This window comes from Lissotriton vulgaris, chromosome 10 (assembly GCF_964263255.1).
Source record: "Lissotriton vulgaris chromosome 10, aLisVul1.2, whole genome shotgun sequence".
Classification (NCBI taxonomy): Eukaryota; Metazoa; Chordata; class Amphibia; order Caudata; family Salamandridae; genus Lissotriton; species Lissotriton vulgaris.
This window is the reverse complement of record NC_141698.1, coordinates 91679547-91696704: the sequence shown is the minus strand read 5'-3', so window position 1 is coordinate 91696704 and position 17158 is coordinate 91679547. Positions and strand designations below refer to the sequence as shown.

Here is a 17158-nt window from a genome sequence, read left to right as displayed (position 1 = left end):
CCGCATGTGTTCCAATATTCTCAACTTAACAGGATTGATAGTACTCCCAACGTACCGTGACTGACAGGGACACATTAAGCAATAGACAACAAAGTCAGACTGACATGACATGAACTTTGTTATTCTCCTACCATCCTTTTTACCCGGGACTTGGTATGTTAAAGTCCTTCTGCTTGAAGCACAGGCTTTGCATTTTCCACAAGGAAAAAAGCCTTTGGCTTCTTTCAGGGTTCCTAGTGATTTTTTCATAGGTGGTAAGTAGCTATGAACCATTTGATCTCTAAGGGATCTGGCCTTTCTGAATGTGATCAGTGGGGTGTTGGGAATATCAGGCCCTACGATCTGATCCGATTTTAAGATGTACCAGTGTTTGGACAGAATTGATCGCAATTTAAATGAGTCGGCAGCATATGGTGTTATAATGCGAAATTTGCCTTCAGTATCGGGGCCTTGTTTCTTGGCAAAGAGACTAGCACGTGGTATTTTTCTAACCCTATTTAGGGTGTCTTGCAAAAGGGAAAAGCTGTAACCTCTTGTTAGGAATCGTTCCATGCATTCACCAGCTGCTTTCTCGAAGTGAGTGTTATGGCTGCAATTACGCTTTAACCGCAAAAACTCCCCGTATGGGATATTATTAATCAATTTACGAGGATGGACGCTGAAGCGTGTAAAACGCTATTGCCGGCCGTGGGCTTGCGGTAAAGTTGCGTGCAGATACGTCCCTCACTCACACTAACTTCTAGGTCTAGATAGTTGACCCTGTCCCTGCTGATTTCACTGGTAAATCTCAGATGGTATTCATTTTCATTAAGCAGTTGGATATATTGATTAGCTTCCTCAACCGTACCATTCCACACCAGGAACAGATCGTCTATGTATCTGCTCCAGGTGACCACCTTGGTGTTCCAAGTGGCCAGTCTGGGGGCCCAGCCACCTGCTCCTCCCACCAGCCGACGAAAAGATTTGCGTATATATATATATATATCTGAAAAAGCCCTCCCCACACGGAAGAAGGCAGCAACCACAAAGGAGAAATTTTTGGAGAGGCTTTAATGGTGGAGTTCAAGGTCCGGTGGCGGCGAATGCATTTCAGCGCATTCCGCTTTCCTCAGCGCCCTACACCCGACCAACAGTCCCGGTCAGTGCCTCCTGCTGCCTTATGATGACGTCTTGGCTCCGCTCCTCCCCCTTGATGTTTGAACCACCCGTTGTAGTGCTGGCACATGCTCTTGAAATGCTGACCAGCCCACTGGGGTGTTATATGGACTTCCAATACCATGATTCATTGCGTATATACTCACCTGAGTTTGGTGGTTGACTAAAGGATATATGTTGGAAAGTCACGTGTTGGCATTTCTGAGCGGCAGCATAAACCTCTGAGGAAGTGCGGAGCCCGAAACATGTCAGGTCGCTGCAGGCATGGGCACGCTTGCGACTTTCCCTGACCCGATCGACGCCAAATGTGAGTGCACCTCGCTCTTGGGGCAACTTGTGGACTTTTGTATATGACAGCCGGCCCGGCCGGGGGTGCACCGCCGCACAGCAAGCGGCTCCGCGGCTGTACTTGGGATGACACGGCAGAACAAAAAGGCGAGAGGCTGAATGAGGGAAGGTGTCAGCAGTGTGCCTGCGATTGATTAACTTTATTTGCTCTTGAAATGCTGACCAGCCCACTGGGGTGTTATATGGACTTCCAATACCATGATTCATTGTGTATATTTTCACCTGAGTTTGATGGTTGTTTTAATGATATATTTTTGAAAGTCATTTGTTGGCATTTCTGAGCGGCAGCATAAACCTCTGAGGAAGGGCGGAGCCCTAAACATGTCAGGTGGCTGCAGGCATGGGCACGCTTGCGACTTTCCCTGACCCGATTAACGCCAAATGTGAGTGCACCTCGCTCTTGGGGCAACTTGTGGACTTTTGTATATGACGGCCGGCCCGGCCGGGGATGCACCACCGCACAGCAAGCGGCTCCGCGGCTGTTCTTGGGATGACACGGCGGAACAAAAAGGCGAGAGGCTGAATGAGGGAAGGTGTCAGCAGTGTGCCTGCGATTGATGAACTTTATTTGCTCTTGAAATGCTGACCAGCCCACTGGGGTGTTATGTGGACTTCCAATACCATGATTCATTGCGTATATACTCACCTGAGTTTGATGGTTGATTAAAGGATATATGTTGGAAAGTCACGTGTTGGCATTTCTGAGCGGCAGCATAAACCTCTGAGGAAGGGCGGAGCCCGAAGCATGTCAGTTCGCTTCAGGCATGGGCACGCTTGCGACTTTCCCTGACCCGATGGACACCAAATGTGAGTGCACCTCGCTCTTGGGGCAACTTGTGGACTTTTGTTTATGATGGCCGGCCCGGCCGGGGGTGCACCGCCCCACAGCAAGCGGATCCGCGGCTGTTCTTGGGATGACACGGCGGAACAAAAAGGCGAGAGGCTGAATGAGGGAAGGTGTCAGCAGTGTGCCTGCGATTGATGAACTTTATTTGCTCTTGAAATGCTGACCAGCCCACTGGGATGTTATATGGACTTCCAATACCATAATTCATTGCGTATATACTCACCTGAGTTTGATCGTTGATTAAAGGATATATGTTGGAAAGTCACGTGTTGGCATTTCAGAGCGGCAGCATAAACCTCTGAGGAAGAGCGGAGCCCGAAACATGTCAGGTCGCTGCAGGCATGGGCACGCTTGCGACTTTCCCTGACCCGATGGACGCCAAATGTGAGTGCATCTCGCTCTTGGGGCAACTTGTGGACTTATGTATATGACGGCCGGACCGGCCGGGATGCACCGCCGCACGCAAGCGGCTCCGCAGCTGTACTTGGGATGACACAGCAGAACAAAAATGTGAGAGGCTGAATGAGGGAAGGTGTCAGCAGTGTGCCTGCGATTGATGAACTTTATTTGCTCTTGAAATGCTGACCAGCCCACTGGGGTGTTATGTGGACTTCGAATACCATGATTCATTGCGTATATGCTCACCTGAGTTTGTTGGTTGATTAAAGGATATATGTTGGAAAGTCACGTGTTGGCAATTCTGAGCGGCAGCATAAACCTCTGAGGAAGGCCGGAGCCCGAAACATGTCAGGTCGCTGCAGGCATGGGCATGCGTGCAACTTTCCCTGACCCGATGGACGCCAAATGTGAGGGCACCTCGCTCTTGGGACAACTTGTGGACTTTTGTATATGACAGCCGGCCCGGCCGGATGTGCACCGCCGCACAGCAAGCGGCTCTGCGGCTGGTCTTGGGATGACACGGCAGAACAAAAAGGCGAGAGGCTGAGTGAGGGAAGGTGTCAGCAGTGTGCCTGCGATTGATGAACTTTATGTGCTCTTGAAATGCTGACCAGCCCACTGGGGTGTTATATGGACTTCCAATACTATGATTCATTGCGTATATACTCACCTGAGTTTGATCGTTGATTAAAGGATATATGTTGGAAAGTCACGTGTTGGCATTTCAGAGCGGCAGCATAAACCTCTGAGGAAGAGCGGAGCCCGAAACATGTCAGGTCGCTGCAGGCATGGGCACGCTTGCGACTTTCCCTGACCCGATGGACGCCAAATGTGAGTGCATCTCGCTCTTGGGGCAACTTGTGGACTTATGTATATGACGGCCGGACCGGCCGGGATGCACCGCCGCACGCAAGCGGCTCCGCAGCTGTACTTGGGATGACACAGCAGAACAAAAATGTGAGAGGCTGAATGAGGGAAGGTGTCAGCAGTGTGCCTGCGATTGATGAACTTTATTTGCTCTTGAAATGCTGACCAGCCCACTGGGGTGTTATGTGGACTTCGAATACCATGATTCATTGCGTATATGCTCACCTGAGTTTGTTGGTTGATTAAAGGATATATGTTGGAAAGTCACGTGTTGGCAATTCTGAGCGGCAGCATAAACCTCTGAGGAAGGCCGGAGCCCGAAACATGTCAGGTCGCTGCAGGCATGGGCATGCGTGCAACTTTCCCTGACCCGATGGACGCCAAATGTGAGGGCACCTCGCTCTTGGGACAACTTGTGGACTTTTGTATATGACAGCCGGCCCGGCCGGATGTGCACCGCCGCACAGCAAGCGGCTCTGCGGCTGGTCTTGGGATGACACGGCAGAACAAAAAGGCGAGAGGCTGAGTGAGGGAAGGTGTCAGCAGTGTGCCTGCGATTGATGAACTTTATGTGCTCTTGAAATGCTGACCAGCCCACTGGGGTGTTATATGGACTTCCAATACTATGATTCATTGCGTATATACTCACCTGAGTTTGATGGTTGATTAAAGGATATATGTTGGAAAGTCACGTGTTGGCATTTCTGAGCGGCAGCATAAACCTCTAAGGAAAGGCCGATCCCGAAACATGTCAGGTCGCTGCAGGCATGGGCACGCTTGCGACTTTCCCTAACCCGATGGACGCCAAATGTGAGTGCACCTCGCTATTGGGGCAGCTTGTGGATGTTCAAAGGCCTTGGAAGGTTCCTGTATAGGGCACAGGCACAAATGTTCCAGCAGACGAGCAGGGCAACGCGACCAGTAGCAGCAGGAGTCTTCCTAGTTGCAGTCTTGAGGCCCAGAGCGATGTCCAGAGTGCCCAGATGGTCGAAGAAGAAGTGGTGTCTTGAAATGAATCTTGTCCCACGATGAATCTAGGGACCCATCTACAGGTAAGCCCTTAAGTACCCTAAGGAAAGGGTTGGGATGATTCTGGGTTCCCCCACAGGAAGGGGGTCGGACAGTGGGGAGGATACTCCCATGTACTTTGCCCAGTTTCCTGCCAGAGCGAGAGCCAACGATTCCCTGAGCTGGTTTTAACTGAACTATGCAAGAAAGGCACCAAATGTGCCCCTCAAGGAGACTGAGTGGCACTAGCATGCTACTGCGACCTTTTGCTATCCCTAAATAATGTTCATGGCTCCACAAAGCAAGGCAACATGAAGTACAAGACAGCAGGACTTGCTGGGTCAACATAGGAGTATCTGTGACAGGTATGGAGAAGGCTAATGAGCTGTCCGAACAGTGGGTTGATGCAAAGAGAAGGAAACACACGAATGCTAACCAGTTCACTAAACAAGGAACCCCTCTGGAAATCCTACATAGGTATGTGCTGAGCCTAGAAAAGCGAAGGTTACATAGGAAGAGAAGACTCCAGCAGACATGACATGAACTAGCAATGGAAAAGGAAAAGATACCATGGAAGCCTACCTTTGGGACCAACAGAGGAGGTTTGGTGTCTAGTGTCCAGGGAACAACTGGGGAACCAAAAGCAGCCTTGCAAAAATGCTGAAAACAACCCACTCCCTTTATGTCATTACACAATCTCTCTTTGCATTCTCTCTCTCCTTCCAACTCTCTGATTGCTTTATCTCTATCATACCTCTCCTTCCCTCTCTTCCTCTCTCTATTGAAGTCTCTTGGTGTCAGCTGAAATTAACCTTAGGACTTTCTATACAGGCCTCCAGCCCGCCAAGGAAATACCAGTGTAAGAAAAGGCATATCCGACCCTGCTAGTTTCAGAACACCACACCAGCCCACCAAACACTTTCTAGGCATTTAATAGAAAGATTACTCCCCTTTTGAGTTCTGAAGTGTCACGTAGGGTGGCGCAATTTCCGTGGGAACTTTGAAAGAGGGTGAGATAAGTGGTATGGGAAGGGCACTGGGTTTTAAGTTGCACATCAAGTCATGCCTTCCCCTTTTTGGTTCTGATTAGGAGTTGCACTGTTCAAGTATGTCGAAATTACCAACTAGTAACTGCACTATGCAATTATGAGTTTTGGTTACAGGAACGGACAATAACTGCGGACCAGGTAATACCGAGTCCTTTTACCTTTACCACCTGGTAGATGGTGGTCTGGTTGGGGGAAGCACAGCTTCTTCTGGGTGGTATTGGAGGGAGTCAGGAGTATGCCAAGCTGTGCCTGCCCAGAGCCTCTTACCCCAAGGGATAAATTATGGGGTAGAGCCACCAGAAAGTCACATTTAGCTACATTTTGTAACGCAATACCTTTCTCCATATTTACAAACCAGCGTTAAGCCACTATTTGACACTTAAACCACCTTGTAAATATAACCCCTTTACACGCATCACTTTGCATGAAAGGTGTCTGCATTGGTGCTTGGAAGCTAATTTTAGAGCCAGCGCTAGGAAAGACACAGGGGTGCACCGTATTGTTGTAAATACGGCGCATCCCTGTGTTATTTAAATGTTGGAGAGCATCAAATTTGGCGCAGCTCCGCGCTGCGACATTTCATTGTAAATATGCCCCAGAGATTCTACCAAGTGTGGAAATACACCTCGTAAAATCCTCGGTGGAAGCTTAGATTCTGATTAGGTACAATGAACGTGCATTTAATTATCACATACTGTCGTTCTTAGATTAATTAATTCTGCGCAATGTGGGTATTGTCACTTTTTGATCTGCAGACAAATATAAGATGAACTTCTATGTGACAAGTGCATGTACAAGAGTTTCCAGCTGCATAAATCCGCAAGTCCTGTAAGAACCCGCTATGTGGGGGAAACACGTACAATTTGTCACAGCTTTTGTTGAGATGCTCGCGAGGTGCCAGCCGGGAGCGCATCCTATCACCTGCTGCTAAACATTTTGGCACAGACTGAAAACAAAGGAAGCGTGTCCTGAAAGGCCGCAAACCGAACGCATGATTGGAAGGCTGCCCGGGTAAGTATTGGAAATGACAGCTCCGGGGCTGCTGGAAAATGGCTGTGCAGGGAGGCGGCACGGGAAGTATTGGATGCCCTGGCCACGGCATCTGACACTCAAATACAAGATGAATTGCCTGTGGATGTATTTTTGCTTTGCCCGTTCCTTTTATCTCCAAAACAAGTTTCTAAATATGGGATTTTCAAAAAATTAAGAAAGTTGTTCTAAAAATAGTGTGTGAAAGATGTGCACAAAGAGAACAAAAGGATGCCACATTCATCAATTAACTCCATCAATATTACCTGTGTAGAGTTAGAGATGATCTCCTTGGATGACCCAATGCTTTATTTCCACATTGCACATACACACACGCACACACGCACACACACACGCACTCTCACACTCACTGATAAGCACTGTTAAACGCTGAGCTGTGGTTCTTCTTAAAATGCACAAAACTATCCTAATTCATTGATTAAGGAGTGCAATACACACAACACAAGTCACTTCCTTGGAGAGCCCTTGGGGTCCAGAGGTGTTAAAAAATTAAGAGGCATATTTACAACTAAGCTGCTTTTAGCCAAAAGGCTAAAGCCGCGCTCCGTCACTTTAGAAACACAGGGCTGGACCGTATTTACAACAATACGGTGCAGCCCCAATGTTTCTCCCTGCTCTGGTGCTATATTTTGCCACCTAGCACCAACGCAGGCCCCCGTACACTATAGTGCAAAGGTGCCTGTGTTGTGGAAATGATTGTTGATGTCCAGGAAGATGTCCCTTCCTGCACATAAACAATCTGAAATGGCATTTTGTAAATTCTGCAGCACACATAGAAGCTGCAATTTGTCAATTTGAAAATTATTGTTTATGTGCAGGAAGAGACACCTTCCTGCATATAAACAATCATGCATGGCGTTTTGCTGTTTCTATGTGTGCTGCACAATGCAGGACACATACAAATAGCAAAAAACAAGGAGAAATAAAGCATTTCTCCTGGTTTCGCCTGTTTAAGGTTAGGTCTTAATGTTGGCACTGCCCCAGCTTTACCCCACCCTTGTAAATGTGGGGCAGCGTCAAAATCAATGTGTTTTGCTGCGGAACGCCCATCGCATCACCCATTGCCCACCCCTTTCACGCTAAGTAAAGCTTGAAAGGGTGCCTTATTCACAAGGCGGCATTGAGCCACCTCAAGTGGCTTATTGCCGCCTTGTGAATAAGGCAAAGCCCCTATTGCCAAAGGACTGTCTAAAACAGTAACGTTCCTGTGGTGATAAGGGCTTGTAAATATGCCCCTGAGTATATTGAAAGAAAAAAAAACCTGTGACTTACAAAGTTGAAAGGAGCTTGTGATATCGTGATAATCGTCCTAGCAGCCATTTTAGGCAGTGGATTCAACTGTCATTTATGAAAATTCACAAATGATGAATCAAAGAAACACTGTGTATAAGGCAGAGAGAAACAGGGATGTGAACATTGTGAGAATGTGCACCCAGAGCAGGTTGGGAGCACTTCCACTGTGCCCCTTGTTCGGAAGAGCTTGTGCAGAGGCTATTGCGCACATGTGGTTGGTCAGCGACTGGACCTGCCTTGCAGCAGGCCCTGTAACAACCACTCTGTTTGCGGCCGAAGGAGAGCCACTAGAAGGCATAAAACAGGTGTCCCATGCACGTCTTCAGACCACAAATGGTTTTGGGTATCAAGTGTTCTGTTATCATGGAGCAAGCTGCAGTAGTCAATTTTTTTTGCCTTTGTGTGGCTCTCCATTTGACAGAACACATCTTTCATCCATTTTTGGGTTGAGAATTTCTTCTGGAAATTCATTCTTCTCATATTGACTAAGGGCATACAACCTTTAGAACGCAATCATTACATTGCACTACCTTTACAACGCAGTCATTACATCGCAACATCCTTTACATCGCATGTCATTACAACGCAGTCATTACATCGCATGTCACTACAATGCATGTCATTACAACACATGTCGCTACAACGCAGGCATTACATCGCAGGTCATTACAACGCATACCAAGGCATTGTACCCTTTCACTATCCAACACGTACCCTACTGTTGCACTCATTGGAGTTAGATTAGTAGTGTTTTCCCCTACACTATCCAACACTTACCCTACTCGTGCACTCACTGGAGTTAGAATAGTATTTATTACTCCTACCCTTTGCAACACTTACCTTAAATGCGATCTAATGGTATGCTTTGTAATGGTATGATGCGATGTAATGGAATGCGTTGTAAAGGTAGTTTCTAAAAATGCGATGTAAAAGAATGCGTTGTAAAGGATGCTGTGATGGAAAAACTGTGTTGTAAAGGCATGCGTTGTACATTTATGCGTTGTAACGTCATACATTCTTGACTAAGACATGGTTCCCTGCTTCTACAATATTTAAAGTCCCGATGATGACCTACAAATATTAACACCATAGACAAAAATTTCCATTGGAACTGTACATGATTTCTACCTTCACTGTCTTATAAACTATGTATAAGCAGTTGAATTATTTAACAAATAACTATTGTTTCAGTGAAAAATTGTAACATACACACTGTTTCATTTTATAATCCTTCCACTGTGTGATTACATGACCACCAAGCACTTTTGAAGCAGCAAATGTTTGTAACTTGCAAAGTTTGTTTGTTGCTTCTTCATTAATTTATAATTTATGTCATGTTGATTTACTGTTATTTACATTGATTTCTCTTCCACTGTCCAATGTGTGTCTTTTTGCTCCTGGCTCCAAGTGACTTTTATTAAGGACACCCCATTTAGCTATTTTTTTTCCACACAATAGGGCGAATTGCCAGTGCTTCCTGTTCCTGAGAGAAAGGAGAACAGTCAGACCAAAGGAGCAAGTCACAAGAGATGCTCCATTAGACAGCTGTAGCAGTTATGGACAGGGCTTAGGCTGTCAGAGAATGACTTTCAACAGACCACTTCAAGACGCCATCTTGAAAGATCCCAATATGCTGTGCAGGAGGGTTGTTGGGGGATAGAATGATGATGTATAATCCCAAGATTGGACAGATTCCTACCTTCAGAAATAAATAAACCTACACAAGTGAGAGAAAGGGAGATAGAAGATGGATTTGCAGGATCCAGAAGAATACTGAACCTGTGTCTGGGGTGCAGGAGCACCCGGGACCTACACTGAATGGGACTCCATGGATTCACCTCTCCAGGCCCAGTGGTGCTGGCCTTCTTACACCATCTGAATGACAGTTGAGGGTTGGACTTACTGGGGGACCCCGGAGGACTTTTGAGGAATGGGCCTGTGGGTGATATCAGCATCCTAACTTCAGCTAACACACAATGCCTTTGAAGAGGCCATGGAAGTAATATATCTATATATATTCTCACCAAAATGTCGTTTTCCAACAAACGCACTCGGACACCACACGATTGCTCATAAAAGTGATTTAATGGCAGGAAACAACGCGTTTCACCTATCGGCTTGATTAAGCCGATAAGTGAAACGAGCTGTTTCCTGCCATTAAATCACTTTTGCACGAGCAATCCTGTGGTGTCCGAGTACGTTTATTGGAAAACAACATTGTGGTGAGAATATTTTGGGCTACCGGTGGCCCCAACTCAGACCGCCCGTGAGACAGCCAGGCATCGTTCCTCATACCGGAGCTGCTGTTTACAATATATATATATATATATATATATATATATATATATACATACATATTACCTACTGACGGTCGCCAGTAGATATATATAGTTAGGACCTAGTTACCATAGGAAATCCTCAACATTCTATTGGGAATAACTTTGGCACCGATTGAGGAATCTGCGTGTAATTTTCCTTAAAATAGCTTCGCTACGCTCCTTCCCTGAAAGTTTTGGGGGGATTCGTCAAGCAGGGGCCGAGAAAAAAGGGGGGTCCCAAAACGTGTTTTCCCCATGTTAATTTCCATAGGGACCTTTAGACACGGCTACAGCCCGAACGGCTGAATGGAATTACATCAAACTTGGCAAAATGGTAGGGCCTGGTATGCAGATGTGCCTTTGCTATGTTTGGTGAAAATCCCTCCAGTAGTTCTTGAGAAAATTGAATTTGAAATTTTTCAAATGGTATTTTCTATGGGACCTTTAGACACGGCTACAGCCCGAACGGCTGAACGGAATTACACCAAACTTGGCAAAATGGTAGGGACAGGTATGCAGTAGTGCCTTTTCTATATTTGGTGAAAATCCCTCAAGTAGTTGTTGAGAAAATTGAATTTGAGCAAATTATATATCTATATGCGCTCACCATACGCGCACCGTACGCGTACGGTACGCGTACCGTACGTGCGCGTACCCTTACGTGCGCAAGCGAGTTTCTGATTGACTGGCAGTCGACTGTCAACATTCCAAACTGCCCAAACCAGGAAGTGTTGGCCACCATCTTGTTTTTCAGAAGAACTGAGGCACAAGAGAGCTCAAAACAAGAGTGGAAAACATGAAAAGGGGGCAGGGTAGGGTTAAAAAACCATAGGTTTCAGGCCTTATATAGTTAGGAATTAGCATTTAAAAAACCTTGCAAATTCACTTAAAAAACCATAGGTTTCAGGCCTTATATAGTTAGGAATTAGCATTTAAAAAACCATTGAAATTGCTCCTATATAGTTAGTTGTACTAACTATATTTCGCGCACCCGCAATCCACTGCTGATGATGTCACATATTACATCATTCATGACATGGTCAGTGACATCACTGATGACATCACTGATGACATCTTAAATGACATCACTGATGACATCACTGATCACATCACTGATGATATCATTCATGTGATAATACGATGCACCTCCTCACACTCTAATATAACCTTTGATACACCCAGTGTTAAATACAGACTACCATTCTTGAAACCATTGACACACCAATACCAGTTACTACATACGCACTCACTGATTCCTAGGTCTACACACACATTCAGTCATTCACCCATCGAATCACTCATACATACAGTCACTCATCAATACAACACTATCATATGCACTCATACACCTATACAGACACTCACACACTGCCACTCATCCATGGAGTTACTCACACACCTAGTCAGTCATGCAAAGAATCAATCACACTTCCATTTCCTCAACTATACAGTTATACACACAACACCTTATTTATTCAAACATATACTAACACATACTTACTCTCTTACACAATCACTGATACAAGTACACAATGATCCATACAGCCACTCACAGGGAAAACCAGGAAGGGTTCCTAAGCGGTATACGTACAGCGTCGGGACACTACCTCAGGGAAGTAGCTGTGCGCTCTATAAATGCCGGTACATTTACATTTACATTTACATATATGCCAACTCTCACCTGCACTGTGTTTTACATTTGTACTTACTTGGACATGTAGCACTGAGATATCCATTCACTCACCAACACACCCATGCACACAGTCAACTGCCCATATAGCTGTTTCCACATGCACTCTTGAACTCATACACCTAGTGAATCAACTGCTCACACATCTATGCACAGAGTCACACACCTCCCAGCCACCCACACACACACTCAGTCTCCCATTCAAATACTTGGGCAACCAATCAATAACCCATATAGCCACTCATATAGCTACTGATCAACACATGCAGCAGCTTACACAACAACAGACATACTGATGCACACATTCAGACAGTTTAGTCACTAACCCATGCATTTAGTAAGACACATTTAATCACTCACTCATACAGTCAGTCACGCACCTACTAATCCTTCATCCAGACACTTATACATCCACTCATTCTTCAATATGTAAAACATATTTAAACTTTACAGAAACACACAGTCACTGGATGATGTCATCAGTGATGTCAAATGAGATGTCATCAGTGATGTCATCAGTGATGTCATCAGTGATGTCACTGACCATGTCATGAATGATGTAATATGTGACATAATCAGCAGTGGATTGCGGGTGCGCGAAATATTGTTAGTACAACTAACTATATAGCAGCAATTTCAATGGTTTTTTAAATGCTAATTCCTAACAATATAAGGCCTGAAACCTATGGTATATATATATATATATATATATATATATATATATATATATATATATATATATATATATATATATATATATATATATATATATATATATATATATATATATATATATATATATATATATGTATATATATATGTATATATATATACACATACATATTAATGAAAGTCTTGGAAATCCTTTATTGAGAATGCCAAGTTTACATGGATTTGTTATGTGTGTTAATGATGTTCATTGAAATGCTTTCTTGACAATCACAAAGTTAACAATGAGGCATCACATGCCCTAATTAATGTCATTATAAGATTTGAATGGTGGTGCATTGGTTTATTGGGACATATTTCAGCTTTTATTAATGCAGTAACACCCTGACAAAGCCGGTAGGCCTGGTTTAATAACTGCACCAATGTTCCCTCTAATTATTCTTCCTCATGGGCAGCAACAGAATAATTGTGTGCACACATTTCTAGGTTGTGTGCGCAACCGAGTGATGAGATTTGCAACTAGGAAAGTCAACCAGCTACCACTGGAAGGTTGGAAAGCACTGGCAATGTCAATAGGTCTGGCTTATATATAAAGTGCTTCCTTAATCATTAATGAGTTTAGGTACAGAATAATTTACCATACATGCATTCTGTTATTCATCCTTGCACTTTAAAGAATAAAAACAAAAAAGTAAACGTAATATCACCTAAACATTACAGACATATACTTGCAGTAACAAAATTAAACAAAGCAGCAGGCGGTCGTCTTGCAATGGTACTGTACATAGGGTATTGTTTTATAGTTGCATCACATTGCCACGTTTAGAACTAACATGTTGACCATTTTGCAATGTTAAAAGCAATGAAACCCTATGCACAATATGCTTCCATGGTGGTCAGGTGGTTTATATGCAGTGTCTGCACATGTTGCGGTACACTACACTGACCGGCAGGCAGGCAGCTTTGATCATGAAAATAAAGATAAGAGGGAAAGAAATTAAAAGACCATGTAACTAGAACATGGGCAACTAAAGGACTTGGCACTGAAATGCACTCATTTTCAGATGGCTGTGCACATGTGGTCAGACAAATGTCATTCACAGGGCAAGAGAGTCAATGACTGAAGTGGTATATATGCCACTGGTATATATAATAGTGGTATATATGTTTTATTATTACAATATCCTGGCAGACAACTAATCCTGTTAAACTTTCTGAAGGCATTCTAGGAAGAATTATTGCAGTGCAAATTGTGTACCTCTAAGGTTTGTCCAAAGGGTAATAACACAAAGTCTTGCTTAAAAAAAGAATCTGTGAGTTTTCAAGTAACAAATTACTTAGCAGGCTTTAACAGGGTGCAATAAAAAGCCACCCTTAATGGCCTACAGGCTTTAACACGTGTGTTTCATAATAAATAAATCAGGCCTACAGCCTTTGGCAGAACCATTCATAAGAGATAGATCCGACCTATGGCATATGAAATAACTTTTCCCAATGAACCAATTAGGTTCATTGCATTTGTCATTGGCTCATCACTGTAATAGAGGCAGGGTAACTGTAGCATTACTGTGCAATTATGTATGCAAAGCTATCAAACGGAGACTTGAAATGTGTTCTTTGCCTACGTTTTCTTAAGCCTCTGTCCTCAGCATCTTTCAACCGGGTGAAAAAAGGTAGATGTCAAGCAATACAATTTGTGATATATAATTCATGAAACCTGTCTCATACTGGATTTCTAAAAGTAGTCAGACTTTAATTTTGTCATATTACAGCTTGATGAAATATATCTGATAATGGTTGAGCCATAAAAAGAGCCACACAAGGTATTATTATTTGTTGCAACAGATCTCGCCTTCCACTACCACACATGCTTGTCTAGTCATTAGACCAATCGACTCAGCTGCTGAAAGAGGCTTCTTGAAGAAAGTGACAGTAATGTGTTCTCTGGCCCAGCAGGAATAGATAAGATTAAGGTGAAATTTGATTCATATGAGTATGAAACAGAGAACAGTGATAGTTGACAGAAATGGTAGCAATTCAAATAGATGTACATGAGACATGTGCCATCTTCCATTTAAAAGGTCTGACAACATACACTTATAAGAATTATGCTGTTGTTAGAAAGTGGAGAGGTGAACATAGACTCTTGTAAGTAAATTGGTCAAACACTTACCCGACTGACTAATGGTAAAGCGTCAAATTGCTGCGGTCTTGCTTCCCCTAATGCCATGTGTGTTGGTGGTTGTAGTGATGCATGGGGGCCATTTTTTATTTAACATGGCAGATAGCCATGTTGTACTAGTAAGTTAGAAAGAAAAAATGCACCTAAGCACTAATAAAGACAGCAACATCCCAGCAGCACTTAGCAGTGGCTGGGCCCTTACAGTTTTTTTTTTTTAAATACAAAAAATATCAAATGGACAGGGAGTGTCAGGGATCAAAGGAGGAGAGTAGCTATAATGCACTCAGGGAGGCACATAAAAATTGGGGGAGAGTGGCAGGTAACACATATGCGCTCCGATAGATGCTAAATGGAAACTTTAAAAAACAGCCCCATCAGGTCAGCAGTGGAAAGATATGACATATCAAATCAGTAGACTGAGAGACTGAAAAACTGCTGGGTGGGACAAACACAAGAAAAGGGAGGAAAGCCATCAATTCAAAAACAGACAGCTCATTTAGATAACTAAGCCATTTATTCATGAACAAGAGGCTGGCACAAAGCCCTAAGTATATGTCTAAGGCTTCTTTTGTTACCCTTTCATTGCAGCTGAGCACAGTTCCGGCAACTTTAGCTCCTTCCTTCATGCTCCATCTCGCTCCTTGGCCTTCTTTCTACCAGCACACCAATGTGTTCTCGGCTGCCATATTTTCCCCTCAGATGCACTTCGGCCCACTCAGCTGCATGCACAGCATTAAGAGGTGGTTCCTAATCCATGCCCGCTTAGTGGTGACTCATCCTGCAGGAACAAAAAACTTTCCATTGAACATTTCAAAAATATGTATATTAGGAAATATAGCCTCTAATATATTTAGTTTTGTGCCCTTTTATATAATTTTTTGGGTATTTATGTTGCCTTCCCAACCCAAAATGGCCACACCACCTCCCGAAGGGTGAGACACCTTGTTTGGCACTATTAAAGAGGGGTCAATCTTGAGTCCTTTAGTGTTTGAATTGTTTCTGTATCACTGTTCGCTCTCTGGACTCCATGGAATCTCTGCTGTCTCTTGTTCCTTTTTGTTCTCCTTCTTTTAGCCTTGCTGTATGGCCTGGTCATCTGGAAGGTTTTCTCTGATCTTCAGAATTTTTCCTTTCCTGCTGGAATTATTTTCTGGAGCATTGCTATACTTCTAGTTACAATCTGGCATCTGGTTTGTAGATGCAGCCGTCTATCTCCAGAGTCAGTCTCTGAGATAGAAGTCTGCATCCGAAAACCAAGAAGACACTCCAAGCATCACCTAGAAGGCCAGCTTTGACCGTCCACGGTTTTCCGCCTGGTCGAAGAGTTGACCAGGCGGAAAAGCTGCTAACAAGGTGGGGGGGTCCGGGAGATACTGCCATCCATATTAGCATGATGGTGGGGCCATGCCACCACGAAAAGGCAGGCGGAAATCACTTGCAGGTCCCGTTGCAGGCCCCAGGGATTCTGGGGGGTGGGGGGTGCACATGGGGGGTACCTATGGTACCCCCCTGCATTTCAATAAACCGAGAAGACACTCCAAGCATCACCTAGAAGGCCAGCTTTGACAATCTGCTATTTTTTTATGAGTAGACCATGTCAACAGACAGCTAAAGCTTCCTGTATCCAACAGCTTACAATCTACAATACTTAGGGGTCCATTATGATTGCGGGCGGATCGCCACCGCCCGTATGGCGGTGGCGATCTGCCCACAGAAAACTTCCGCCTGGACTGAATTCCCCCCCACCACATTACCATGGCGGGGGGAGCCCGGCGGACGGAAGACCGTCCGCCGGTTTTCCGCCTGGTCGAAGAGTTGACCGGGTGGAAAAGATGCTAACAAGGTGAGGCTGTCTGGGAGATACTGCCATCCATATTAGCATGATGGCGGGCCATGCCATCTTCCGTCCACCGGTTTTCCGCCTGGTCGAAGAGTTGACCGGGTGGAAAAGCTGCTAACAAGGTGGGGCTGTCTGGGAGACACTGCCATCCATATTAGCATGATGGCGGGCCATGCCACCACGGAATGGCAGGCGGAAATCACTTGCGGGTCCCGTTGCAGGCCCCCAGGGATTCTGGGGGGTGGGAGGTGCACATGGGGGGTACCTATGGTACCCACCTGCATTTCAATATACAATGTGCCTGTCACGTTGTGCATTGAACTGCATGATGGGCATTTTTAGCATTGCGGCGGGCGGTGCTTTCAGCACCGCCCGCCGCAATGCTAATCATGGCATCCAAATGTCCCTCACGGGACCCCCGCCCTTATGGCGAGCGGTCCATT

General features: G+C 44.8%; 1 protein-coding gene across 1 annotated transcript in view; it reads left to right on the top strand.

The window, feature by feature from the left end:
* Nucleotides 1–17158, top strand: part of BAIAP3 (BAI1 associated protein 3) — a 564909-nt gene that overhangs the window by 275615 nt on the left and 272136 nt on the right. The window lies entirely within an intron of this gene.